This window comes from Musca vetustissima, unplaced genomic scaffold (assembly GCF_032173495.1).
Source record: "Musca vetustissima isolate MV318-11 ecotype Yass unplaced genomic scaffold, APGP_CSIRO_Mvet_v1 utg2948, whole genome shotgun sequence".
Classification (NCBI taxonomy): Eukaryota; Metazoa; Arthropoda; class Insecta; order Diptera; family Muscidae; genus Musca; species Musca vetustissima.
In genome coordinates this window covers 24544-36363 of record NW_026878007.1, presented here as the reverse complement: position 1 = coordinate 36363, position 11820 = coordinate 24544, and the positions used below count along the sequence as shown (strand labels likewise).

The 11820-nt window shown below is 32.4% G+C and overlaps 5 non-coding genes across 5 annotated transcripts; all 5 read left to right on the top strand.

Annotated features, from left to right (window-relative positions):
* The first annotated feature begins 2771 nt into the window (after positions 1-2771).
* Positions 2772-2844, top strand: Trnam-cau (transfer RNA methionine (anticodon CAU)). The gene has a single exon. It is a non-coding gene; the product is annotated as a tRNA-Met (tRNA).
* Positions 2845-6667: 3823 nt separating this feature from the next.
* On the top strand, positions 6668-6739 carry Trnad-guc (transfer RNA aspartic acid (anticodon GUC)). The gene has a single exon. It is a non-coding gene; the product is annotated as a tRNA-Asp (tRNA).
* A 530-nt stretch (positions 6740-7269) lies between these two features.
* On the top strand, positions 7270-7341 carry Trnad-guc (transfer RNA aspartic acid (anticodon GUC)). The gene has a single exon. It is a non-coding gene; the product is annotated as a tRNA-Asp (tRNA).
* A 1835-nt stretch (positions 7342-9176) lies between these two features.
* Trnad-guc (transfer RNA aspartic acid (anticodon GUC)) lies at positions 9177-9248 on the top strand. The gene has a single exon. It is a non-coding gene; the product is annotated as a tRNA-Asp (tRNA).
* Positions 9249-9435: 187 nt separating this feature from the next.
* Positions 9436-9507, top strand: Trnad-guc (transfer RNA aspartic acid (anticodon GUC)). Its single transcript has one exon. It is a non-coding gene; the product is annotated as a tRNA-Asp (tRNA).
* Positions 9508-11820: the final 2313 nt, after the last annotated feature.

The following is an 11820-nucleotide window of genomic DNA, read 5'->3' as shown; positions in this document are numbered from 1 at the left end:
AACATTATTTTGGATTTGAAACACATTTTTTAAGCTATCACATATTTGCTTTAAATGATTCTCTATGTTTATTACTGAAAAAACGCATATTGCTTTTAGTAAAGTCTAAAAAATTTAAGCAAAAAAAAAACAATTATAAATACGTTGGTAGGTGTATACATAGCCCAGATTATTATATACATTTGCTTATAAAAGTTTTACTTCCTTCTCCCTCTCTCTCACTTTCCAACATTTCTTTGGAAAGTGACAGAGTATTCCTCGTCTTCTCTAGCTCAAATGACAAATGTCGCGATTTTACTATTTGAGTCGTTTATTTTGAAAATATGTTAACTCCATTTTTTTCTTATATGTTGGGCTTGGTTCAAAAATATTATGAAGTGGTATTATATATTTGTATCAAAACCAAAAATTGACTTAAACCAGTTTCAAAATAAAAGACTCATTTCTACAATGCCCCCAATATACTTTGTTTTATATTCCCAAAAACATAATAATAAAACATTCATAGAGAAGTAAATATACATATATATATTGATTTTCATCTTTACCAGATCGGACACGTTTTCTTATATCCTCCATTGCAATTATGTCATTTAATTTGTATATCTATATGATTAGGTCATGTTCAATACCAAATTATTTTCATAGTTTCCATTAAGAAAATCCTTTTATAATATTTTCTTATTAATAGCTATTTTATTTGCTCTTCTATTTTCTTTTGACATGCAGATTATTTCGTTGCTTTTGTTGTTGTACTATTTGAATCAATAATACTTCAATTAATTAAAATGCCAAGAGATGGAAAATCACACCTTGATTTTTGCATTTTGATTTCAACTATTTTTGCACTGCTTTGACAGCAATAAAATAGAATGAAGACGTGAGTGATTTTTCAAATCACTATTATTTTCTATTTTCGATTAGAAGGCATGTCTGGACATACAAATATATACTCAATAAACACCTGTCCGGTGCCAACTTTATTGAATATAAAAGATGTGTGTGTGTGTGTGGGATGCACGTGTGAGTGTGTGCATGTGATCATATAAAACTATATATGTTGCTCGAACACACAGACACGAGTAACATTTGTCTCTAACAAGCTGTTTTTCGTATCCGCTTCCGGTGGTACATGTCCAGCAATGTCGATAACGATAGCAGCTGCAATTGCTTCTGCATATCGGAAGGATAAATTGGAGGCGGTGGGAAAGCATGGAGCAACAAGAAAAAAGTTTATGTTTGTGCATGACCAGTGTTGGCAGCTTAATTTTCATACACTCACAGACAAACCCACACACACACACATGCATACGGACGACATATGCAAATTACATTTTAAAAAGTAAATCCGACAGTTACTGCAGCAGCTACAATCATCGGACAGGAGCATCAACAGCAATAGCAACAATATAAAATTGAATCAAATAAAAAAATAAATAAATGTGTATGTTTATGAGTGAGGAGCATCGATGCTAAAAATAAGAGAATGAGGAGAACGAAAGAATACAGTTGTACATACCTACGCACACCACAGAGCAAATGATATAAAATCGACTAAGAGGATGAAAACACATGGAGAGGATATTCAACAGCAGTGTGTCCTGCCATATGCCTGAGAGTTACTTGTGGCCAACTTTTTAAACGTTTTGAAAACTATTAAACGAATGCCCAGATACACGGACACACACACATTTAAATATACATTCAATATTTTCACTTACTATCCATTACGGGTAGGTATCCGTCCACTTGCAATAATCTGTGGATAAAATCGTTCGACTCGAAATGGTTACTTGGCATTCTTGCCACAAGATGAACAGACAAAAGTCAATCATTAAACTGGCGGGCGGGAGGTCGATCTACAATGCTTGCGCTCAGACATCAACCTCAAAACAGTCAATACCAACATCATCAGTTTGTCAGGGATACAGCAGAAAAAAACGTATACCACAACTTATTTCTTAATGTATGTTTTTCTCTTAACTTTCTCCTAAACAATTAAAATTAAATATGTTGGGGAATATATCAGACACATTTTGGTATGTCTGAATATATGCATATCAGATCTTCAAATATTCATAGAAAGTATCACTTCAACAATAGCACTCGTAATATCCACTCACCCGGATTTATTTTCATTCCAAATATATTAGAAACAAATTTATATTGTAATATGTATCAATAAAATTATTCGGTCCATGTGTATCTAGAAATAGCGCTTTACACTGTTCACATTGCCGGCCTTGATGGCAAGTGACACCAACAAACACGAAAGTGGGGGACAGTCACATCAACCTGACGACAAACCGACATGAAAGAAATTCTCTTTGCATCAAGCATGAGCTGAGATTATCCGGAAAGTTCAATTAAAATTCAATCTGTGTAAGCTTAAACACATACATACACACGTACCGAATGATAGTCAATGGGAGTATGCAATCTGTGTCTGTGGGAGAATAATCGTAGGTGGGGAAAACATTAAACGTTAGTTGCAGGAAAATTGTAACATTTCTTTAAGTTAAATATAATATGGATTTGAATAAAAGGGAAATTTAAAAAAAACAAGTCCTTTAGGTCCAGAATTTAAAAATCGGACATCCTGCTTTTGTAAAATTCGAACATTAGTTCGTTTAGAATTTTACTGAAATAGTAAATTTTTCGAATTCTTATATTACATACATTCAAAATAGATTAAATAACCATTAACCTCACCAAAAGGATCAAAACAAAATTGTACTGAAAATATTTTTTTGATTCACTTCTAGTGTACAGCCTCGATGGCGCAGTAGGCAGCGCGTAAGTCTCATAATCTTAAGGTCGTGAGTTCGAGCCTCACTCGGGGCAGTGATTTTTTTCTCATTAATATTACATTTCTCATTATTTCTCATTATAATTACAAAGCGTACATTTTAAACAATTATATTAATACCGTCGAAATCGTTGATAACGACGGTCAAAGGACCACCGAAATAGACCGCTATAAATCGTTATGAACGATATCAAAACAAGGTAGAATGTTCTTCAATGGTCATTTAGAAATTCAAGTTCAAATTATTCAATATAAAAATAGATAATGATGTATTTCTGTTTCGAATATTGTCTTTCCTATTTTATTTACATCTTCAGCTACATACTTGTATTAAATCATACACATGTAGCTGCAAACAAATAAGACGTTACAGTTAATAGTAGTATGGTATGGTATCACCACAAAACGACGAGATGTCCAACTACCACTTAAAACCACACGAAAATCCAGGTTGGAAATTATCAAACCCTGCTGTTGCCACCATCCTATTATTATGCAAATCGTTTTCACACCTAAACTGTCATTTTCATTTCATACATATAGACAAAAAACATCACCCGAACTGTGTAACAATACTATTATGATAACCTATAGGTCCTGTGGAAAGTGTAAGAGAAAACACAAAAGGGTTCAAAGGATGTGGGATTAAAATGAAACAATATTAGCAGGCATTGAATGGTTTTAATCCTGTCGATATGTTACAAAGATATGCCAATGTAATAAATTCAGGTTTTTTGGGTTTTATTAAAGTTATTGTGCGTGAAGCTCTCTTTTGCGATGTGGTTATTGAGTATACATATGTTTATTAATAAGCTAACTTCTAATTTCTATTATTCTCTCAGTAGTTCTAGTTCACGGGCTTTTTTTTTTTTTGTTCGTTCTAATTATAAATTCAGACTTCCAGAATAGCCGATTTTTAATTGAATTCAATATCCTTTGGAGGAAACAACAATTAATTACCAACAAATATGGAATTGTACACAAATTCTCTTATAAAGTAGTGATATACTTCTGTATCAGTCTCTGGTCTGCCCGTCTGCTTCTATTAATTGATATGAAGTTCAATTATACACTAAACTTTTCTAATCAAATTACGCGGCATATTTAATTATTTTATATGGACGTCTCTTCGGTTACAGCATTCATTTCACACAAATCCTTGTTCGTTCAATTGAACGAAGCATTCATATTGTTCAGAGAGTGCGTTTCCAACTACGCACTTTTCTAAATTCTGCTCGAATATAATCTCTTTCGAAGGGCTCAATTTTTCAACAGAATGACTGCAAGAAGAACAAGAAGAATATTAAGAAAATTAATTAAAATCTTAACATCAGTTGAACGGAGTCTTCTTGTGCGTGAAACTTAATCTTGCTTAGTGTCTGAAAGTAAATTGAAACCGCAAACAACAAAAACAACAACATCGGCAAACTGAATGAGTATACAATCGAATGCAAGGGCAAAGAAAGACTATTAAACAATAGCCAAGTCTACAAACCATGTCACTAAGCCAGATATGAGGTTGGTTGTTCGTGTTCGTCATTTCAATTCCATTTTTTTACAATTTAAACAAATTTCTAATTTAACTCTTGCTTTTGGAATACGATTAGGTTATCCTGGCTAGGACACTAGAGTAAGGAAACAATTGAAAATGTAAACGTTACTATCCAACAGCAACACATAAATTTCAGCCTACATTTATGTGATAGTCAATTCCTACCGTTCATCCCACAATGATGGGCGTTAAGCAATTTAGTATTTCGCGGGAAACCATTTTCCCATGATGTCCATTGTGCAGGAAATAATCGCAGGAGCATTGGTGCATTGTGTGTGCCCGAAGACGCCAGCAAATGCGAACGGCCACTGTTTTGCTTGCAACATAAAATTATTGTTAAACAACAAAAGTAATTTAGATTCGTATCATTTTAGAGAAATCCAAGTGAAATGCGAGTCAGGCCTTCAGTACGAAATGTGTGGTAGTCGGTTTAAAAACTTTGCATGACCTCGTAAGCAAACGAAGGGTTATGTCTAGTGCATATATGCATTTCCAGGGTAGAATATTTCAATCGATCAATTGTCACGAAATATGTCATAGAAGGTATTATCAGATATTTTTTTGTTTCCTATACCTCGAAGTTATAGCATTCACCCAATTATGAAGTCGATGAGGTGAAAGAAAAATTTGCTATTCATAGAGAATGTCTAAAAAAATTGTGTACAGTCAAGTTCTTTGAGAAGTTAAAACGAATTATCTGACACATCTCGTACTTACTAAGTGCACAATTATTCGATATCCTTTTTAGTAACCCTCTGTTTTACAATCTGTAGTGGTACTTGAAGTAGTTGTACTTATGTAAGTAAGTTTTACAAGTGGAGTGTAGGTTGCTTCTGTGGAGTACTCATACTGCACTCAAACTTTACATGGTTTCACTTACCCAGTTTGTTAGTGTTGGCTACAAACCGGAAACGGATGTAATATAAGGCAGATTAGGAACAAAAGGCTTACATTTGAAGGCTGGTGGTTGTGTACTTTTTCAACATTTGTTATTTTGTTTTTGTACGGCGCTCAAGAAAAACAAATGTTGCCTATAATTAATAAATAATTTAGAAATCCATTTCAAGTTTGCAAACCCAACAACATTCTAAATTAAAAAACAAAGTCAAAATCACTTCTATTTCGTAAACGTTTACAATAGTTTGCAACCATTAACCACCCCTTTGTGGTTTCGTTCACAACTTACCAGCAGGAGCTCCAACCAATTCTATTAGTTAATGTATAGCTAACTGTTCCTTATCCATGTGTCTGTGTTTGTGTGTTATTTCACCTGTTCTCTGCTGAATATGTCTTCATTTGGTTTTTTGCTTATTTTCTTCTAAAACAATTTATTTCCCCTTCTGCCACTGACCGGAAGTTGGTTAAACATTTCATATAACTTGATCTAAACATCTGACCTATCCGAACAATGTTACTTTTCCTGATGGTTCTTCTTTTTCGTAGGACGAGTGGTGGGCTGCAGGTTAAGTTGAAATGTCTGAATGTCTATCTTTCTATGTTTATCGGGGGATTTCCTAGTAGTCCACACCCGAAAAAATTGTAGTGATAGCGGTTGTTGTTGCTACTTCTCGTGATGATGACGATGACTACAGAAAATTGTGCTGTAGTATTTTCTTCTATTTCAATTATGGTCTATTGCGGCATTTTCACACTTGTGTTTGCATTTTAATTGAAAAACTTTTTCCGTTTGGTTTTCAATTAGATTTTTACTTTGTTATTTTTATTTGTTTGTTTTATTAGTGTAATTTTAACGAACACTCGTCTGTACTGTTATTCATCTTTATGTCTCCCTTCTCCATCTGTAAACATTGTTTAAGGGAAAATGAAAAAAAAAATTAAATTAAACACAATAACAAATCTGCAAAGGTGGATTAAGAAAATATGTAGATCGAGGATAGATTTGTCTTATATCTTAAAGTCTATATGGACCTCTCACATCGATTGATCAATTTTTAATGTAGGCAAAGTAGATTTCCCCTGTGAAATGAAAGAAGTGTATTTATTTTCGTAATTAGATATTATTTATTTTTAACTTCTAATAATTTAAATGTTTAATTTAAAATTCGAAGCATATTGTAATAATTTCTTGGTCCATTAGGCTTTTCATTAGAAAATACAGATTTAATAATAATTATAAATATCCTTCCTTTGCTATAAATAAAATTTTAAGGACTTGTTGAATGTCCGGGATATTTTGTAAAAAAAGTTGATGTTTTGTTTAAAAAATCGGCATACATTAAATTTCTTTATATACACCGAGATTTCAGATATTTCTATCGATTTTCTTTAAAAGGACTTGTCACATATCCTCGATAGTATAGTGGTTAGTATCCCCGCCTGTCACGCGGGAGACCGGGGTTCAATTCCCCGTCGGGGAGAAAAACTTTTGATATTTTATAAAAAAATAAATATACTACAGACGAATCCCGCTATATAACAACCCAAACAAATCATAATAAACTATAAGTATATTGAATTGATTTTCTTTAAAATATGGTAACTTCATACAAGTTGTATATTTCCTATCTTTACGAAATATCGAGTTTCACTGTAATTGTGTAGTGATCGAGATGTGAACAATTACAACAATACAAACAAAAATCTGAGTATTTTTTCTCGAACATTAATTTGTTTATGAGTTAATTATTCTCAATACTGCAGTCAAACACTGCTCTCGCTCGCCTTGTTCTCATCATCATCTGATATATGAGTTGTTGATCGTTCGGTCACTTGCTGAGATTCCATTTGGTGTGGGTTACGTTATTAATCTATTTTAAAATCAGTGAACCATATCAGCCACTACAGCTAATAAGTGGGTGTGAATGGGTAGCTATTTTTAGATCTATTTAAGAGAAATTTCAACAAAATTAAATATTTCGATGGTGAACATATTCCAGATCTCCAGCAATCCTCGATAGTATAGTGGTTAGTATCCCCGCCTGTCACGCGGGAGACCGGGGTTCAATTCCCCGTCGGGGAGTGATTGGTTTGAGGCTTCTTTAGGTTCCCCAGGGTCTAAAGGAGACGCGCATCTGTTTTTGCTGTGCATTACGCTAAATGGTTATTGTGACTTATCCCATTCCAAGATTCTCCATAAGCTTTCTACCATAATTATTTCATAAGAATGAAAATACATATGTAAATATTTACTGTTATATGTAATTAAAACATATTTACATAAACATATATAATATATTCGATTTATCATAAACTATGAATTATTATTATTTTAAACATTGTTCGTTTTTGTTGAGTAACAATTATTTACAGTTCATTTAGTTCAGTTTCATATGTTAAGGTTTGCATACGTACTAATTTTACATGGATGAATATTTTTTATTAATATGAATTATTATATAAAATGTAATTAAGCAGTCATTCAAGAACAATTTCCAATTCAGTTTTCGTAACTGTGCATAACGCCTATTTAATATTATTTATTTACCATTTGGTGAAAAACCTCTTCATGCTCATACGACAGCTTAAATTAGGATGATGGGATGCAAATTTTAGCTTTAATGTTCATAACCATAAACCCATGACCTTTCACAACTACCACGAGTCTAAATTTCTGCGGATCTATATTCCGACCCTGGACAATTTTCGATATTTGCAATCTCCTAAATATTGACCGATCAAGAAGCCATTCAATAGTAGGCCAAATCCCCTTCCCTGTCCTCTAAACGGATTAGAAAACCTGGCAAAATTATTTTTTGCGGTCCATTTCATCCCCTATATATCATCTGATCAATACCGAAAACAATAGGTGTCGTCCTTTACGCGGAACGCTACGTTTCCGCCCTCTAGTTTGGTGATGGTTTGCTAAATAATATCAGAATATGTTGCCACCTGTAAGTATAACTCCCATATCGGAACTAAAATTAGTATCAATTTATTGGTCAACCTCTCCTCCGATATATGTCCTTCGGGATGTATATAATTTAATATAATTTTAGTCTCTAAACCGATCAGAAGATAGACAAAAATAAAGTATTTTATTCTCTAAATATTAACCGATCATAACCAGAAACAATATGGATCTTCCTTGGCCAGAACTACATGATCCTTCATGCAAAATTTGTACATGTGGCATGTTTACAAATTATAATGGACAGACCGGCACACACCCATGTCTAGATTGACCCAACTAGTCGAGATATGACTATATACTAAATGGTGGGTCTAGGATCAATATTTAACGGCGTTTCAGGATCAATATTTAACGTCACAACATAGTTGTGTAGGGTATAAAAACTAATTAAAGTTTTGACAATTTGTATGTAAGGTACCAATATAAGTATAATAATAGGTCGGAATGGATCTTGATTCAATGTCACTTGGGGTCTGAAGTCCGAATTCACTAGGAGTCTATAGCCAATATATGATTGGGCATATTTTTATTGGTACCAATGTATACATCCCACATTAGGACTGAGGGAGTAAATTATGTAGCATTATAAGGTCGTATGTTATCACTCATACCTTTTGGACGTACATACATACATATTTGCAAGTTTCGGAGTTCTATTTTATTGTTTAATTCGATGATTTAAATAATTTGTGAAATCTGACAGCTGCTAAATATAAATAATATTTATTAATAGATATTATTTATGCATTTGGCAATTTGTAATGAAAGTAAATACTACCTGTATTGTATTCGCATTTATTTACAACAATATGTATCAATTAATTTGAAATTGATATGGGGGTTTCAATGATATTATGACCAGTCTGGAACTTAGAATTACCAACTAATATTAAACTATTATTATTTATGTTATATGTATCAATATTGGCGAATTACTTCACACATCCTCGATAGTATAGTGGTCAGTATCCCCGCCTGTCACGCGGGAGACCGGGGTTCAATTCCCCGTCGGGGAGATATTCAATATTTTACAAATGTGTTATTTAAAGGAGTAATTGCTTACATCCTGGAGTATAGTCGATCCCTTAACCTTCGTTATACGGGATTTCGACTATATATTTCAAATCTCGACGTTCTAACTTTTAGTGTACGATTGTTATTCTTTAGTTTATGTTTCCTAATCCTGAGAGTCGTTGGTAACAATCCTCGATAGTATAGTGGTTAGTATCCCCGCCTGTCACGCGGGAGACCGGGGTTCAATTCCCCGTCGGGGAGACGGTTGATTTTTTACTGTAACACATAATTACTATTTTTAACATTTGTAATACATTTCTTCCGGTATATCTTTACCTTTTACCTTTACTTTAACTAGCGACAGTGCAATCGAAGACAATTGAGTTCTTGCATTATTTACCAATGAATTAAAAACTGTCTTTGTGACAGACAATTTGAAAAATAATTCTGAAATTACAATAGAATTATAAAATATTTCAATTTATTTAATGTTCAATCCATGTCGGTCCATTTTGAATATTTTGCTATTAAATGTCGTAACTTGTCCAGTTTTACTGTCAATGGAAAATTCAAGATTAGAATTGACAATTGACTAATATATAAATGTATTGATTAAAATGATTTATATCTTTGATATTGTCTACCCAAAAGATCGTTTGTAAACACCAGGTTAATGTTACATCGATGCGATCAACTATTTTTTACATTGATGAAGCTTTATCATGAAACCCATAGTAATAATTACTATGGGTTTCATTTATATGGCATACATATATGACGCGTGCTTACTTTTCAGTCAGAAACATTTCGAAATGTGTTAATCACTTTTTGATACACACTAATGAAATGTGTAGAACTCAAATGGAGAAAACGAAATGGTATTATTTTAGACGTATGTAGTAAAAGTGGTTGTTGTATCTTTAGTTGAATTGTCTGCGTCAATCACGATTTCTGAATGAAAAATTGGTTATCCAAAGCCAACTATTAGCAATAAAGTATAAAAGAATATGTTATATCTCTTTAATTTAAATACCTTCGAATTTGTCCCTTTTCCTGTGCTACTTGCAAAGTATTCTACACAAATAATTTTCCAGTATTTTCTCCATTAAGCATTTTGTTTATTGACCAAAGTAATTAGCATCCTCTATTATTCTGTGTCATGATCGTGTCTTACGTATGTAGGTCATAAAAGAATTATAAAACTTTCTTTTTCAGTTCAACGATTTATTGTATAAAATTTATACCTGGCAAAAAGTAGATCATTTAGCACTTTTACTAGTTATACAATTGAAGGAAATCTTATAAGTTTTGTAAAATGTTATTGAATTATTATACTTGTCGAATTTGAGTATGTAATTTCAGTAACTAATACGAAGTTTGTGAGATCACTGATTTCACATAAGATTTCTTATATGTAATCTGAAAGTTGTTCTATATATGATGTTGTTCGAACATTAATTTATGTCTGAATGTTTGAACAATGTTGTGTGCTTGTAAAAGTGTAATTTGTCGCGCAATTTTTTTATTATAAATATTCTCATCTTGCGTCCACAAAAAATACAATAGTTGTATGTTATTCCAATTATTTAATGAAAATTTTATATTTATACATTCATTAGGCTCATTCGTATGTTTACAAGTGCAGTATTTATTAAATATTTATTTATAACAGCTTCACTGATGCCACACACGCACACACACATAGTATTTATTTCGGTGTGTGGTTTCATTTACAATTTAATTGTTTTCTCCAACAAGTATGACATCGAGAGTAGTTACGTGTTATAGCCGAATGCAATTACACATGTAATTTTTTTGTTGAAGTTGGTCAATACTAACATTGCCAAAATAATCCGCAAATAAATAACAAATATTTCGTATATTTTTCTGTTTGCTTAAACCGGAATAGATATGTTTATAATTAGACTAAAAGATAGGATCCACTACAAAATATTGTGTTTGTACCAGCTGAAAATTTGAATTGTTTTTTTTTATTATTTTCTATTCTTATATGAAACGCCATCCATCTCAAGAAAATAAAACAGCTTATAACCACATATCTATTAAGGAATTGGATCGATTAGAATCTTTTTGCGGATCATTTCAAAATAAAAATAAAAGTCTTGAAAAAGTAAATACGCTTTAGCATATGTTGTGTGGGGATCATAATGAAACATAGACCAGTAATTAGTTATAGTATCCAGTAAAAGCAAATTTAGTTATATACCCCAAAATATATAAATGTACCACCCGATAAGACATATTTCAATTGCTGCCGCTTTCAAAGGAATTGACTTATTTGAAAATATGACATTTTAAAGAGATACTTCTTCACATAACATTTTCAATTTATCCTCATACAACAATACTTGTGGATACTAACCGCGTATAACAAGAACAAAATAATTGAGATATATGTAATTAGATCACTTGAAATAATATTCAATACATTGTTGTTTACAATTTCCCGTTAGGCACTGATCTACGTCCAGAGCTTCGACGCACCACTCTCATGAAAAACGATATTGACTCATTAGCACCGGTGTGAAAGAAAGAAAGTGAACTAGTTATGGA